Source organism: Sinocyclocheilus rhinocerous, unplaced genomic scaffold (genome assembly GCF_001515625.1).
Source record: "Sinocyclocheilus rhinocerous isolate Xijiao unplaced genomic scaffold, SAMN03320098_v1.1 scaffold616, whole genome shotgun sequence".
NCBI lineage: Eukaryota > Metazoa > Chordata > Actinopteri > Cypriniformes > Cyprinidae > Sinocyclocheilus > Sinocyclocheilus rhinocerous.
In genome coordinates this window covers 1,084,691-1,101,246 of record NW_015631496.1, presented here as the reverse complement: position 1 = coordinate 1,101,246, position 16,556 = coordinate 1,084,691, and the positions used below count along the sequence as shown (strand labels likewise).

The 16,556-nt window shown below is 38.2% G+C and overlaps 1 long non-coding RNA gene across 1 annotated transcript in view; it reads left to right on the top strand.

Annotated features, from left to right (window-relative positions):
• Positions 1-12,093: 12,093 nt before the first annotated feature.
• Positions 12,094-16,556, top strand: part of LOC107741761 (uncharacterized) — a 10,806-nt gene continuing 6,343 nt past the window's right edge. The window contains exon 1 of the long non-coding RNA XR_001640232.1: positions 12,094-12,239. This is a non-coding gene — a long non-coding RNA (uncharacterized LOC107741761). The remainder of the gene's footprint in view (positions 12,240-16,556) is intronic.

The window sequence follows — 16,556 nt, the reverse complement described above, 5'->3', positions numbered from 1 at the left end:
AAGGACCATTTAAGATACTGAAAAATACGTGTTAATTACCAATGGGAAGATTTGAAAAGTCATAGCATCACTGGAAAATCAGCTGTTTTTTAAAAAGTGCATGAACCCTAAATGACCACCAGATGGCATTCAAGACTTAATCATTATGCTTTGGAAAGCGAGCTACAGGCCCCAAATTTGCTGAGATTGAGCTTTGAGGAACCCATTTTATGATTAATTTATACATCATTTCTTCTTCTTCTTATTTATCAATAGCCACTGATATAGATTCATGATACTGATTCGTCTACCACATCAACCTGCATTTGTTATGGATATGTCACAGTAAAAGATATACAGATAAATGCCACCGTGTTTGTTTAAATGTACTGATTGGAAGTCAGTCTCTCTCTAAAAATGATCAAGCTAGAGGAGAAGTGTCAGTAGCCTATGGTTTCCTTAATTTCATTTTAATTAAATAATATAATGTCACCATAATTGTGATCTTCACTTTATAACAAGTCTATTAAGTCATAGTGATGGGGTTGGAGGACCAGGGAAGTAATCTGCTGGTCTCTGTGAATAAAAGAAGAAACATCTCAAAGCTGTTTGACTAATCTCTGCTTCTCTTGCTCGGTTATTGTGTGGGCCCAGGCCAGCAGCGGCATGGGAAGGAGGGTTTGTTGCCCCCTCCGACTGAAATTTAGCGTGTGAACAGTCAGCTTGTTCCTGGGCCAACAGAGTCCCTTCTTTCTTCTTTAAGAGGACCGCCTGCGTGCGGAATCTAGAACCCTCTCTCAGTCTTAATTTATGTGCATATTAATTATGATGCATTGTAATTTCCACCGTGGGATAGAGCATGCAAATAAGCAGTTTATGTTTATGTAGGCTACAATCTCCCTCAGGAGGGTGAAATTTAAACCAGCACCCAGGCCTGTTCTCATGAAGCCTACCTAACATCTCATTTGAAATTGACAGGAGCTTCATTTTGGAAATGGTTTGCAAACAGCTCACATGTTTCCTGTGGGTCCTTAGGTTTTGTTTTTGTTTTTTTAAAGAATGATGTCTTTGTGCCTTCCAGCTTCTTTCTTTATTCATCCAAAATTCTAAGACATTAGATTTATTTTAAGGTTACTTCATTTTTTACTTGTCACTTGTCATTTGGCCTCTTTTATCATGGTAGCTGGGAAAATGACTTTGCATAAACACATACGTTTACTAGACATCTAAATGGGGACATTCCATAGACTTTTAATGTTTTTACATACAGCATTTAGTATGTATGTAACAGTATTTACATAAATACTTTAACATACCCTAACCCTAAAAAAAACATTCTGCATTTTTATAATTTTATTTAAATAAGCTATTTTTTTATGAATGAGGAAGTAGGGTTTTATCAGGTTTATGTCAGGTTTGCACATTTGTTCCTAAAATATGATTAAGTACCACACACACATACACACACTTTGGAACAATATATTATCTATTCATGTTAATTGACTCCGTTTTTTAGATTTCTTCTTCAGAAACTTTATATAGACTAATTGGGCTAATTATAATATACTTGCATGTTAAACACGCCAGAGTAATATTATTCATTTTAGAATTCATTACTATTACTAATATTTGAATTCATAATTCTAAAACGTGTCGTTATTGTGTTATCTTTACATGAACAAATATAATTTTTAAGAGATCATTCGTTAATATACATTTAATTAGGACATCTTGGTCCCTATTTCCACACATCCAGCTTATAACTTGAAGTTAAATTGTATTAAAAGGTATAAATTGGCACAGTGCTTTAAAGTCGGTTTCTCTGCAGGAAGACACCTGGACCAGGTTTAAGTCTATTAACGCTGTGTACAGCTCAGCATAAAAACAGATGCAGCAGGAGCTGTCGATGCCACAAGTGTTGAACGATAGCTAAATATTTCGTCAAAATCGCGAGGATTTTTTTTTTCGCCAACATTTTGAGAAAATACTAAAAGAAAAAGTCATGTCAAATATAACATTACTGAAAATAAGTTATGGCTTCAAGAAAGCGCTTGCCAAGAACAAAGTCAGAGAGATTATGTGCACTAACTAAAATTCACAATGTGTAACAACATTCTGTGTATTTTTATTTTTTTTAAGTTAATTTTAAGGTTATTGAGGTTAGAACTCACGTTAAGTTCACTTTTGTTTAACGCAATGGCATTGTTACGCTTTTAATCGTTTCAAGTGACTATTTTGCTAGTCCTCATACTAAAGTATAAACTAGAAGGCTACAATGAAGACCACTGTTTACTATGGTAAACTGAGCCGTACAGGGAGGTGTACTTCGTTTCAGATAGCCTACGTTCATTCGGATGGTAGAGTTTTGCCGCATCTAAGAAGCCTACTGCAAAAGTAGTTGTCATGCTGCGCCACACTTCTCTGCAAAGGCTGCTTTAAAGAAAGGGGAATGGGACGATAAGGAGAAAGACAGAGACGTTCATTCAATTCTATTTTGTTAACCTGCCTCACATAAACACAGCCTATATAACATGTATTATAAATAATATTGTACAACTTTCATCATGTGTTGTAACAAGACTTTTCCTGCCTATTTATTGTCTATTTTCTATACAAAGTCCAGAGACATTATTTACGTTTAGTGAGTCTTCTCTCGTAATCTGACATATAAACAGTGATGTTATTTACGAAATAGTTCACGTGGTGAACGTCAGGCACCACGTGTTACGTCTCACTGAGCAAATAGTAACAAACAGAAATTCAAAAGCAAAGTCAGTGACGACTTAAATTCCATAGGCTACGCCGAATATAAAAGTTTAACTTGATGCTTATTTCTTCAAAAACAGTTGTTATTTGGGACCTTTACCTTTATACCTTAAAATGTTTTTCATTAGTGTAACCTCAAGTTGATTCAGTTATATTAAATAATATGTTTGACTAAAACCATTTATAAGTTTTTATGTTATTTGACAAAATATTTTACATTGTAGGATTAGACGAAATCGAATTCCTTGTTAGGACTGACTTCAGCACCGTTTCACGGACAGCGCCAGAACAGGAGAACGCGAACAAGCTTAGTCATAGACTATTCAAACAGAATAGAATAGAATAGAATAGTTTTTTTTACATAAGCAAATCACAGGTAATCATACTGCAGGAGTTTCTTGCTTCAAGATATTTGAAACAATTGATAATTGTCATTCGTGAGATGAAAAACAAAACGGCACAACAAACAAATAGCCTAATAACAAATTATTGAAGAGTGGAATGGGTGAAGAGGTGAACTCTCTAAACTCTAAATTCTGCATTGTCTTGCTTTGGAGTGAAGCACGTTTTGTTAACGGTTGGGTTACTTTTTGTAGTCTGACCCAGGTCCTCCTGATTCAATCTTACACTTATTTTACGCATTACAAGAGAACCATGCTGATATTTCAGACGCCTGTAGTTTTACTCATTGAGAAGGATAATCAGCCCTGTTGCCCCCTGCATCGAATGACATCTCTTTTTCCTCTTTCGGTGTTTTCCTTGATCCCATAAAAGAGTAAAAGAGAAGGATTAGTCAAACAAGTCAGCGAGTCAACTCTATTTCCTTTTTCCCTTTCTTTTTTAAGTCAGAAAGGGAATGGTCTGCAGGGTGGAAGTTTTCCATCGACGTCTATCCATCCTCAGTCTGCTGTGGGAGGTTAATAGCTCTATGAGAGACGAAAATTGAAGGGGTTGATAAAACTAGCTCTCAAACTTGACCCTAAGTATTTAGTGTTCATAGAGCTGATTCACGTCACAGTAATTATTATCATAGAAATAATGATTAATGATAATGATTGATGATTTTTGCAATAACAAAAGCAACAATTTGTTGCTTATAAAAAGGTAGGCTATGGCAGAAAAATATACATTTTTTGAAACAAATATCGACACAATATCGCAAAGTCTCGTCCTTCTGTTTATATATTTTTTCTCTATATTGCTTGGGAATAATGACCTCGGTAAAACAATCAGACACACATACAACGACACCTACACAGGCTATAAGCACATGCCAACGAAGAGGCTTAAAAGTTGGCACGGATTCAATGGTCAGATTATCCAATCTAGATTTACTTTAATAATTTCGTTAATTGCAAAATAAATTCGTTAATTTGCAATCTAAATAAACTAAACTCATACATGTAAACTGTCGTTTTTGATACGATAGATTCAAAATTAGCTACCGTAATGGCAGAGGTCACACATAAAGTCACACATAAAGAATTTCTTTCACACACGCTGCTCCTTTTCCACACCATAACATGGGAATAATTTCACGACGTCACGTAGGCCTATGCGTTTTGGTACATTTGATTAACATTTTGTCAAGTAAACACGTCAAACTCTGCATTTATTTAATTTATAGGCTACGCTGCATCAAATTCTAAATACATGATCTGTTCGTAATACAATAAAAAATAATGACTAAAAAGTCATTATAAAAAAAAGCCTGTAACAAAGCTAAAGTTATAGTTAAAAATAAATATTTTTTATAATCTAGCCATGTATGTACGAAATGTATTAAGCAATAACATTTGACTGTAGACTAATTGTGGTCTCAATATAGAAACTTCACAAACTCTCACAAACCCATCAGTTAAGCAATTAATTCAGCATTAGTCGATCTACCAAAAGATTGGCTGCTGATGAGTGAGATGCTTCAATTTCATTGTTTAAACAATAGGCTACGTGCTGAATTAAAGACTCGGACTTTCTGGAATAGGCTACTTAATCAATACTGAATAAGGTTCAATCACTGAACGTAGTTCAGAAAGAGTTAACTATCCCATTGCAGACTAAACACCTAAAATGTGGTTGTGAGGACATAGCCTAACCGGCGCCAGACTAAGAACAATGGCTTTAATGAACGACAACGAGTCGAGAAGCCTAATACAACTGAGAAAAATCTCACGACGGACTCTGCCTTTCTGTCAATTACCATCTTCAAATAAATATTCTCTCATCATTTCAATCCTAAAGATGACAATATATGGCATAAAGTTTGCATGTAATCTCCGAGTCCTCTGCTGCTTCACTCAACCCCATTTTGTAGTCAAAACGAATTTCCAGGTCATTTGCATATGCAAATTAGGGTTAATTGCAAACCCTGTCAGGCGGTGCGTGGGAGATGTCAGAACGCCATTTTTGTTTTTCAGTTAGACCAGGCTTAGGGATTTGACATTGAGAAAGCAGCTCTTACCGTTTTCAATAACCAGGAATTTTGTGGGGTATGGGGTAAAACTTGTTTGTGTTATAGAGAGATCAATAGCCTAACCAGTCATTATAAGTCTGAGGTGCACAGTATCTTCCCTGTAAAGACACAAAAGCTTATTGATTAAAAATGTGTAGTTGATGGTATAGCCTACTGGTACAAGGGAACATTTCCAGAATTTGCAAAGGTATGATATATTTTTTTGCAATTAACCGATACAAGACGATGCGCACGCTCCTCTACCGAGTAGTTATACTCAGTTGGATTTATGGGAACAAAAGATGACATTTGAGTTGCTAATCACGTATCGGGTTCTGAACCGGCCAGCATTCCAATTCAAAACCAGACCTTACAAGTACAGCCTAGCACGTACAACAGCTCAAATAAAGACTGATTTTGAATATAGCTAGTCTTTCTACACTATATTCTCGCTCTCTACACACACACAGTCAAACACTCACTTGTGGACTAACCTTACTTCCGCTCTATCTTACCCCCGTGCAATATAGGCTACGTTATGTGTTTACTTGTAAACAACATGTACTGTACCTCTAAATGCTGAATTCACGTGAAAAACTTGCACCTGATATTAAGAATCAGCAGAACCAACCAAAGTTTATTGTAAATAAAAAGTAATGCACTGATGGATGGTTAATACAATATCACATGGAGAAAAAAAGGACTCAACACCTGAAGAAAATTTAAAGGATAATAAAGTTTGTGATGCTGCAGTTATGAGATATTATATTGTTCTGCGCGTATTTATTTCTTTATCATTTCATTAATTATTTTAGCATTCATATACAGTATCATCTCATTCACCCCGCTGGCTTATTCAAATTGAAATCACTTACAATAAAAACACCTGGCTTTCACAAACGCCATGTATAGTTTACCGACCTTTGTCTGCTAGAATGAATGCATCGACACAATTTCAAGAGAAAACATCAGATTTAGGCTACTCCTGAGTCATTATTGGCAGAATAGCGGGATATAGGCTACTGTGCCAAGGTAAATTGCGTTCTCCTGAAGCCCGAGCTCACGTTTTACTGTAAGAGGCCAAATCTGAAAAGACCAGAATAGCTCAGCCCAAGCAATTCAATCCTTGTCATGAGTTTTACTGCAGATAATCGTTTTGAGAGCCTTAGGACACGTTCGTGGCCACAAATCGTGGTGCTGAGTTGGTCAAACGCCTTCTTGCAAACACGTGTTCTTATTAGGAATAAATCTCAACAGCCTGACTTCTGGAGCGCGCGCTGGCGGTCTATGAAAATCATACAAGTCATTTCGCCCTATAGCAGCGTCAAGCACACACGTATATAATACCGCGAATAATTCGTATTTAAAAAGTCATAATGACACTGTTTTATATGTAGAAATATACTTAAATGTATGATGGACGGGCTGTTTACTCACTGGAAGGAGAAACTAAATCTGGAACTTCCAAATTTTCTCTGTTCACCAGTGTGGTTTTATTAGCCTATCCACCATTTTCCGGAGGCCTGAGGTCTAAATTGGAAAAGCATAAAACGCAAAGTGTTTATTTATTTTAGGAGATCCTCCTGGTGATAAAACGTGTTGGAGAATCCCTCGGGAAATGTCTGAGATGTGTTAAAGCAATGGACTAGAAACATGTTGTTGGTCGATAATTGATAATGACCCTGGGACGTGCCATGAGCGGTGTCTGTGTGATTCTCACAGCATGGACACGATGCCTTGGCGCATTATCTCTAACTCATTACTTCTCGACGGGTTGGCTTTCACGAAGGGTTCGAGGCCTGCATGCCCCCGGTGCCCTGGTAACTGCGGCTTTCGCGTGCTATCCAGATCTGGAGAAAGGACAACAAGCGATGGAAATCGATGGAATTTGAGACAGGGAATGCATTAAGAGTCTGAGCTTTCAGAAAAGGGGACTCAGACGACTAATGGAAAAACCAAGACCAGCGGCCTCTGACAGAGTTGTCTATTTGGCAGTCGCGCCTCCTATTGAACCGGTAATTTATTCAAAGGAGATTTTTATCCCCAGCGATCTGATTCTTATGATAATCAACCGACCAAGACCCCGTTCTGCCCCCTTGTCTGGGGTCTACTCTCGGTCCTGACGGTTAAAGCTGATTTGCACGGTTTCACCCTGCCGATTCAGTGGTCACATTCCTAGACACTTACAGAGAAAAAGCCAAAGACAAAGGGTTGCTGGGAGCGAGTGCACTTGATTTAGACGGTGGGTTACAGTTAAAGGAGTCTCTAAGTCAAAGTGTTCTTAGTTCTTCTACAAAAGGCACTTATTTCACCACTGCACCACAACAATCAAGGCCTTACTGAGGCTCAGATATAGAAACTCCACATAGTGAACGTGTAGGCATTTACACAGCAAATATTCTTATTCGAGTGTATGAAACTAAAAAAACTTAGTCATTGCATGTCAGTTATAATCTACATTATATTCATTATAAATGTTATAATGTCTAGCGCAAGAACACTTAGAGACAACTTAGCCTACTATTATAATTGTTAACAAAAGAGCGCAAATTAAAATGCTTCTCCTTACATTTAAAAAGCCTTGCATTGCTAATTCAAGAGGGTGGGGACAAATTGTACCCGCAACGTGTCATAAGGGGAGGGCTTAAAATATGCTATATGTTTTTTGGCTTGCAGGTTGAGGCCCACAAGCGTTTAATACGCGGAATGATAAGAGGGGGGACAACGAGCAGCTCATTTCACTCTCTGTAGGGGAGGAGAGGAGCATCTCAATGGGAAATATGGGTGAAAAGACTGCGTGCAGCCCGATACGGAGACGCTGAATGGATGGGGCCACTGCAACGTCACGCAGAGCCGCAGCCATGAAGCGGAGGACCAAAGCGCTAGACAACATTCTGGAGTGCATGCAGCTGGCACGCGCACATTTATCATTGCGATCCGTCCTAAAGATCGTCGATGCTCGTGGATAGGAGTGAGTATACGCTAATATTTACGTCTGTATTGTAGAATGCATTCATAAAGCCACTGCATGAATTCTGCAGTCGTGTTTTGGTTTTTTAAGGGTGAAGGGAGAACTGATTGAAATAAGTCCCAGAACAGGTTGCGCGTGTAGCGGTCCTTGTAGGGTTTGGCGCTCGAGACGCGCTGCTGTTAGAGGTGATCAGGGCGCGTGCATCCTTCTTGGACGCAATTAACGGAAAATAGTCAATAGTATCGTATCGGTAGTCATCTCATTTTCATAGAAAGAAGCCAGTAGATGGTTTGAAGGTTAGGAATTCGTTATACGGATTCTCTTTCAGAAGACTCAACTCATAAGTCTGTATTTGGACCCCCTACTCTAATTTGTAAATTGCTGGCAATTAATAAGTCGGTGCTTTTTGGAATTTATTTATTTTATTATTATTCACATATCTTTGGTCTGTAAACATCAGCGTCAAATGGATTTTTAAATGAGAAATTATAGAGTTACAGCAGTGAGCTTTATGTTTGAATTAAAAGCCTTCATTTAGAATATTTACCAGTTTTGTGATAAACAGGTAGTGCGGGAAAGCTCGTGGTTTATTTTATGAGTTTTGACTGAATCTTCTTTTATCATTAAGCCACAGAATAAAACAAGAATAACAGAAACAATTCGTTCGTCTGGTTCATTCAAACTACATGACGCAGGAAAGCTATAATGTGTATTTACAGAACAAGTACCTTGCAGATACACTCAAGAATTGTTTCTAAAAACCTTGGCTTGAATGACTGTAATTTGTATTGTGTGGTGTTTATGAGAAAGAGGCCTGTGCGCATGACGTGTCTAATCCTGATGGCCAGCGTTCAGATTTATCACAAGGCCGAATATCTGCTCTCCACGTGCCTCTTTCACGCGCGTTTCTCTCGGTCACCTTTATCTTATATGAACACTGAGGCGTGTTATAATTTATTAAGTTTTATATAAGTTTTGATTGTATCGGTTTATAAAATATTACACAGACATGTAGCCTATATAGGTAGACTCTGTAGAGCTACATGCCCCCACCCCACAACATTACAAAATATTAACAATAAGATTGTGACAACTGACCGAAGGATGACCAGCGTCACTCATGGATTGAAACCTTATGGACTGTGCGACCATAGTGTCACAAATTTCATCCCCTCTCTTGCATTGCACACTATGTTCACTGATGCAGTAAGATATCAGCAGTCTGAAGTATGTGAGGGAAATTGTAAATTTTTGACACTTAAAAAAGTTGTTATAGGTTATAGGCTATATCGGGTTCGTTTAAAAATGCCCATCGCGGACGTTAAGGTGTGGTCTACCTCACATATCTCTGTTGCTCATGCGGACTGTGTTATAGCTGGGCTATATCATTCCAAAATGTACTATACACCTCTGTAACACTCGGTCGGAAAGGTAGCCTATTTCTAAAGTAAAAAAAATCAGACACAAATGTTTTTTTCTCACGTTGTTCTCTTTTTGCTTCTTTCTCCCCCATGTAGGACGTCCGTTAGAGAAAGAGAGAGATTTTACACGAGGGACAAGTTACACAGGTAGCTACAAATATTAAGATATTCTTATTTTAATATTTGTACTGTTATCGTATTAGCCTATATGGTCTATACACACAAACACACTCATACACACTCATACACAACCACGGACCCATTCATAGTGTGTGAAGTAGAGGGCATTAGATTGCGACTGAAAGAGCACGACACCAAAGCCTTTCTATAGCTATACTTAATTTTAACCAAAGAACATTTATTTGTAGTTTTTTTCTTTTTGTTTTAATCTCATTGTTAAAATAGTGAATAGGAATAAAACGCACATGAAAATAGTAACGACCAGTTTACTTGACAAAACTCGAATCATTCCAATTATTTTTAAAGAGATTTCCTCGATAAATATAACAATATTTAGAGTAACGTAACAAACATTCTAAATAGAAGTTTCGTCAAACTTTTTCGTCGGTCTGTAGTAGGCCTATTTTTATACAACATAGTCTATACATTTCCGTTTCTTATTCGTATTTAATTGCTTAATTTTTAATTCACATGTTAATTAGGTTTTCAGTTACTCGTAAACAGCTAATAAAATTAATTGCATTCTCCATGTTGTCTTGCACGCCTTTCTCACCGAGACAATCCTTTAAATAAATTCAGATATAGCCTACCATATTTAAACACGCAAATAAACACAAAGACACAAACAGGCCAATTAATGTCTCCTCTATAGTTGCTTATACTTATTGAAACCTATTCTTATGAAAACCTAAGGTCGATCATTTGTATTTATTCTGATAAAATCCGCAGATTTGAATGATGCTGATAAAATCCATCAGCAATATATTTTAGATTTGTTTGATTCGAATGATTAAGACTAAAAAAAGAGACAGAGAAAAAAAAGAATCTTTTTTTTTTTTAGCCTACAGCTAATCACGACTGTCTCTGCGGTGTTAGGTTTATGAAACCAACTAGTTACAGTCAAGTCTAACAGATTAGTTAATTAATGTACCTTTCCGTTAATTCTTGGCATCAATCAATATTTTTTGCAGTAGGCCTACAAGAAAAAGGAAACCTTAGAAGTGACGCATCATGTGACGTGAATATAAGCAATATGATTATCTCACCGCCACCATCACAAAAAACAAAACAAAAAATTGCATAAAACAACGAAAATAAAATATTATTGTTAATTAGTTTTATACGGTTGTTGTGATGCTAGTGTGAGATAACACTCATAATTATAAAAAAATATTATTATTGTTGTTGTTGTTGTATTGACATTTTAATATTCAATTGTGAGGCTTTTTTTCTTTTGGCTCAGAGCATGCGTCTACCTGTGTATAAGCATGTTTGTGTGTGCTAACTGTTCATTTACAGGGAAATATTCTAGCATTCTAATTTACAGTCAAAATGGCTAGTTGGCTGAGGACATTTTGTCCTTTTAACAATGTGCTGGTGCTGTTAGTAAAATAATTAGATGATGAGCTGTGTGTAGAGTAAATAAAAGTGTTTGAACTTGCCCCTGTGTGGCCATTTTCACTAGGCTTGAAAGGCTGTAATAAGTGATGACAGTCTCTCTCCCTCTCCCTCTCTTCTCTTTGATTGCAACACCTCTGAGAGTGTACGGGGAGGGGCTCCTCTCACACAAAGGCTTTTAATTGGACTAGCTCCTCTTTTATTTGCATAAAATCTGATTGACTGAGAGTCGTGAGAAAGAGAGAGAGAAACCTCATGATTCTGCCACTTACTGAAAGACAGGCTTTTGAAACACAAACAACAGCGACTTGAGGGTAAATTTGCGGAAAACTAAAACAACCAGTGTTACTATTCTTTTTGCTTTTTTCCATCAGCACAGTCAGGGTCTTTTTTCCCCATTTAAAAATAAATCCCAGCCTTTGCGGGATGCGTTTGAAGCCATCTCTCACCCAGGAAGAGAATGATCAGCTTGCAATGTAAGACAGAGACAACAAGCAGTGAATGAACCCCTTGCATCTCTAAAAACCAGTCCAGACTGGATTAACAGACTGGTGAACTCATAGCCAAGTTTATACTAGCAAGTTTTAACCAGTCAGCTTTGAAAGGAGATGTCTGAGAAATAATTAGAAGTCTATAAGCAAGACACCCCTAGCACAGTCATGATCATTAATGAATGACTTGTGTTAAACACATCAGGTTTAATTAACACTAGTGTTCAATACTAAATACAGTTGACTTCAATCCAGGCCTAATTACAAAATTAATAAAAAAAATTCTTCTCTTTTCAGGTCCCAGTTCAACCCTGGTTGGGTTTTTCATATGGTGGAAGAGGACGGGTGGCCGGAGGGGTTGGCTGTTATCTTTGGTTATCTAGCTGTATGAGTGTTATTCATTCTTCATAAAGCTAGATAACCGAAAGTAACAAGAATCCCATTACACACCTGAAAGGCATCACCCCACCTTGAGATCTGTACTCCTCTCCTCTCCTCTTCTCCCTCCTAAGTCTCCCGCACTCTCTCTCCTCCTCAATCTCTGCATCACAAAATGGCCTCCATCACTGCTGATAGAGAAGGTAAACAGCATTTTTTTCTTAAACGGTTATTTTTTTGTTCAACAAACAAGCAATGATTGTTCCCCCTTCTCATATAAAGTATTATGCAGCATCATCTTTCCTCGTAATGCCCAATCCTTGTCATTACCCTCCTTTATAATGCATGTAAAAATAGTGTTTCCACTCTGGGTTGGTGTTAATGCGATTGTAAAAGGTGTGTTAACCTAGAACTAAAGGAATATGCAAGTACAAAACATCATTTTTTTTTCTGAGAAGCCTGTTATGGAGCTTGTTCATATTTGTCATACTTATGTGCAATGTGCATGAATTATGTGCATGAAAAATGAAAGCAAACAAATCATAAGAGCAGATGTGAAATTTTCAAACTCAACTGCAATGTCTTTTGATATAAAATGCATTACTCAGGGACTAGACCTGCCTAGTATTAGACAAATAAATGGGATGTTCAATTCATAGACACATTGTAAACACAGAAAAATTAAGAGGAACAGGAAAAATGCACATTCACGCCAGTAGGCAACACCTTTCATTTTAATTAATGCATAGAATGAAAGTAATGCCGAACAAATATCAGCAGGATGCACTGATTAAATGTAGGTTCTTTTGTAGAATGAGAATCTGAAATTCTAATACACAAAAACTGCGGATTTGTATGGATAAAACCTGGTTTATGCGAACATTCAGGGCAGTGGTGGGTTGGTCAAACATGATCATGTTTAATCTGTAAACTACTAGTCTCAAAGCACAGAGCAGCAGGCCGAGGCTTAACACTAGGGCCACATGACTATCACCCACGGGTGCCTGTCTAACACCCAGTCCGGTGCTTTCCGCAGTATTAGTCTGCAGCAAACGCACAAAGCTTATTCACTCGTTACCTTTGTTCAACAAGGTTGGTGAGTTGAGACCCCATTGTCTTTTTCAATACCAACCCGGACTCGCTCAATTCAACTCATGTGTTTGAATAATTAAAGGGGCTAAAGCGTTCCCACACAAATTTGGCTGCTATTCTAAGCTTCGGATGCATTCGGACCTTGAGCCAGCGCTGAGAAACAAACGACAATTGTCTGAACTCGATTTTGTTAAGTTTGTGCTGAGAGGTTCTTGATTGGATGTGACAGTTGGCTGGGATATAAATGGGGCTGGGATGGAGCCAGCTCCGGGGATGGCCACTTTCTAAGTGGCAAAGCTTGTTGAGATGGTCCTGAATACAGGTCTTTGGGTTCAGCAGCTGAACTTGAACAGTCTTTGGCCATTAGGAGGCCAAAACCATAATTCCGCTTCACTATTATGCTTGTGATCAGTGGATGGACATCAGCCACCAGATCATTGCACCTTTGGACATGTTAAATGAGATTTAAAGGATCTCATCTGGAATTAACAGATCACAGAGTATTCAAACTTCTGATTTAGTAATGCTATTTATTACCAGGTACATTTTAGAGGTTGAAAATGGAATCTATGTGGTGAGGTGCTGCATTACTGCTGTAGCCACAGATAGTGCTGCTGCATTGCAGGTACAGGGATTAAACCGTACATCTCTCCGAGCAAAAGATAAATAGAGTTTGAATGTTGTCACTGATTAGATAAATGAGATTGAGGCAGACTGATCAAGTGTGTGCTACATGTGCTACAAAAACTCTACATGCACATTAGCATTGACTAGATCATGTCCTCCAATGTTTCGGACTGGTTTCGAACTAATTTATTGAAATCACTGACAAAAGCTGCCATTTGTTTAGGATTGTCACATTGCATTTACTAATGGCAGTCCTATAAAACATTCAAACTGGTTGTGAAGCAGTCGTTATCCGCCGCTTATTCACTATGGTAAAACTAATGAATAATACATTTTCAAATATATCCACACAAAACAATTGACATCAATACATTTGAAAAAAAAAAAAGCCTTGGTAGGTTTTCTAGGGCTAATCAACATGATTAATTAGTTAATTATAAACGAATAATTTTTGACAATTATTCATAACTGCCCATTTTAGAGAAATAGTTTTTAAAGAATAATGTTTTAGTGCAAAAATATTCAGAATTCTCATCTCACACTCATAGTTTTGATTAGAATACTGTAGGCCTACATCGAATCCAGTCTGGTGGTTGCATTTGGTATAGCCAAAAAACTTCAAATATTTCAACACAACTGAAGCTCAAATCAGATCAGAAAATTCTGTATTCACATATGATCAGAACTTCACGCAGCTCTAATGCTACACTCCATTGGAGATTAATGACTTTTGGTCTATTGTTTGTCAGAGTTAGTAAAAAGGCAGCTTTAGAGTTTTGTTGCAATTCCAAAACTGTTGAAGGTTTGCAATAACTTGTTTTGTCCTGATTTTGCCTGCTTTCCTGGTATTAATGCATTTATTATCAAAAAGACCTAAACTGCAACTTACCTGTATGTAGCAGATCATATCAATCATCATTGTCTTGATTTGACTTGATTTGCATCACTTGGTCATTATCCGTTTTCCTTGTTGCCTCTTTTACACCAGCTTAGCAGTGAAACATCCATCTTGGCATAGTTACAATAAGCACTAAACCACAGTCAATTACAAAATGTCCTTAAAAGTGGAATAAAATAAATATCTCAGAGTACATTATTCAAGTATTTGTTAATAATATTTATGTGATGCTTCTTGGCAACTTACTTGAATGGTTAGCATACCTTGACTGTTCAGCGTGAAGTTTGCAGGTAGCATTCAAGTTGGACACGTCAAGGCGTGTGAGGTATAATGAAAGCCATTGCTGCTGGCTTCTAATCAAACTCAGAACGGTCTCCTCTCAGTTTGTCTGGAGAGCAGGGAACAGAGGAACAGAAAGGAAAAGCCCGAATGGCAGTTTTCTTGCACTTAGCATTTCGAACTTCAAGTGTCAACTAGAAAACCAGGCATTGTGCCCTTATCTTTACCACCCTCCTCCACTCTCCCGTCAACTGTACTGTCAATAGAGCCAGTCCACTTGTCCCAGAGACAATGGATTCCTTTACCAACCTTTTGACAGCGTCCCAGTCACATCAGCCAGGCTGCTATTGGTGAGCGCCGCTCTGATTCCTGCCCCCGGCAATGCTTCTCTTTCTTTGGACGGAACTCACCAACAGAGCCCCAAAATGGCTGCACTGCTGGAGAGGAAACTGAGGAATAGATGCCGTTCTCTCTGACCCCCTCCTGCCCTAACGTCGCCCCAAAGAACTGTGAATTCCCTTTGGGCTGTTAGAGAAGTCAATGGGCCCACACACACAAAGGGGATTAAATACTCAGCAGTAACAGGTGTGGCCAAACGCTGTCCTGACTACATGAAAGGCTGATTCATCACACATACTGTACGGCGACAAGAAGACACCGTTCTCGTTTAGACATTCAAATTTAGTCTAAAGGAATGAATGGGTAATTGCACAATGGGTTCGTGTTTAGACCGTGTCTGAAAATAGTTGAATAATAATACAGAACGCTGCTATATGAATTATTTACACTCATAGATTCAAGCTATGTGTTATTGGAGGAGCAGTTGAAGAAAACAAATATTCAGATGTTGTAAAATCATGCATCTGCTTGATTGTCCAATTTTAATGGGCCATTCTGTTGAAAGCTTGGCATGGCGAACTAGTACTCGCTCTGGTGAAATGACTTTTTTTTTTCCCCACTGAAGCATCATTTGGATGGCTTTTCACATGCTGTCCACTCTCTGCCACATTGTCCTGCGCTCTCTTCAACACACCTACATGTCCACTGAAAGCACACAGTCCTATTGTTACCTCAGCTGTTAATGTCAGAGGCCTGACAATGGTTCTTATTTGCAGTATTTGCATAAGGCACTTTTCCAGCAAGCGTTTGGAGTGGTCTTGAGAGAGGGTCCACTTTATCCAGCCACAGCAAAAAAAATGTCAAGTGCCAATTAGGGAAGGTTTGCTGCCTTTCAGCAGAACCCCACCCCTTCAATCCCTCTTTATTTACCCCTCAGCCAACTCTCTCACACTCCGGCCCAACTAACGGCACCTTAAAACAAAGACCATCTCTACCTCAGCTACCTCAGAAATTACTCTAAGTAAAGACTAGCCCACCATGCTGAGTTGTTTCCCCTTGTGGGACCGTCCACCAGACAATAAAGACTCCCTGAGCTTCCGAGATTATTAACAGGGATTCATAGTCCATCCTCTAAAGATATGCCTCAAGATGAACCTGTGAGATTGGGTTTCAATTTTGGGCTGGTACTGGTAATTCTGGTGCTTTCTGGGTAGAGGCTAGTATTTTTGCCTTATCTGCCAGCCACTGTGGCAGGTGACCTATAAGAAAAAAAATGGTGTACAAA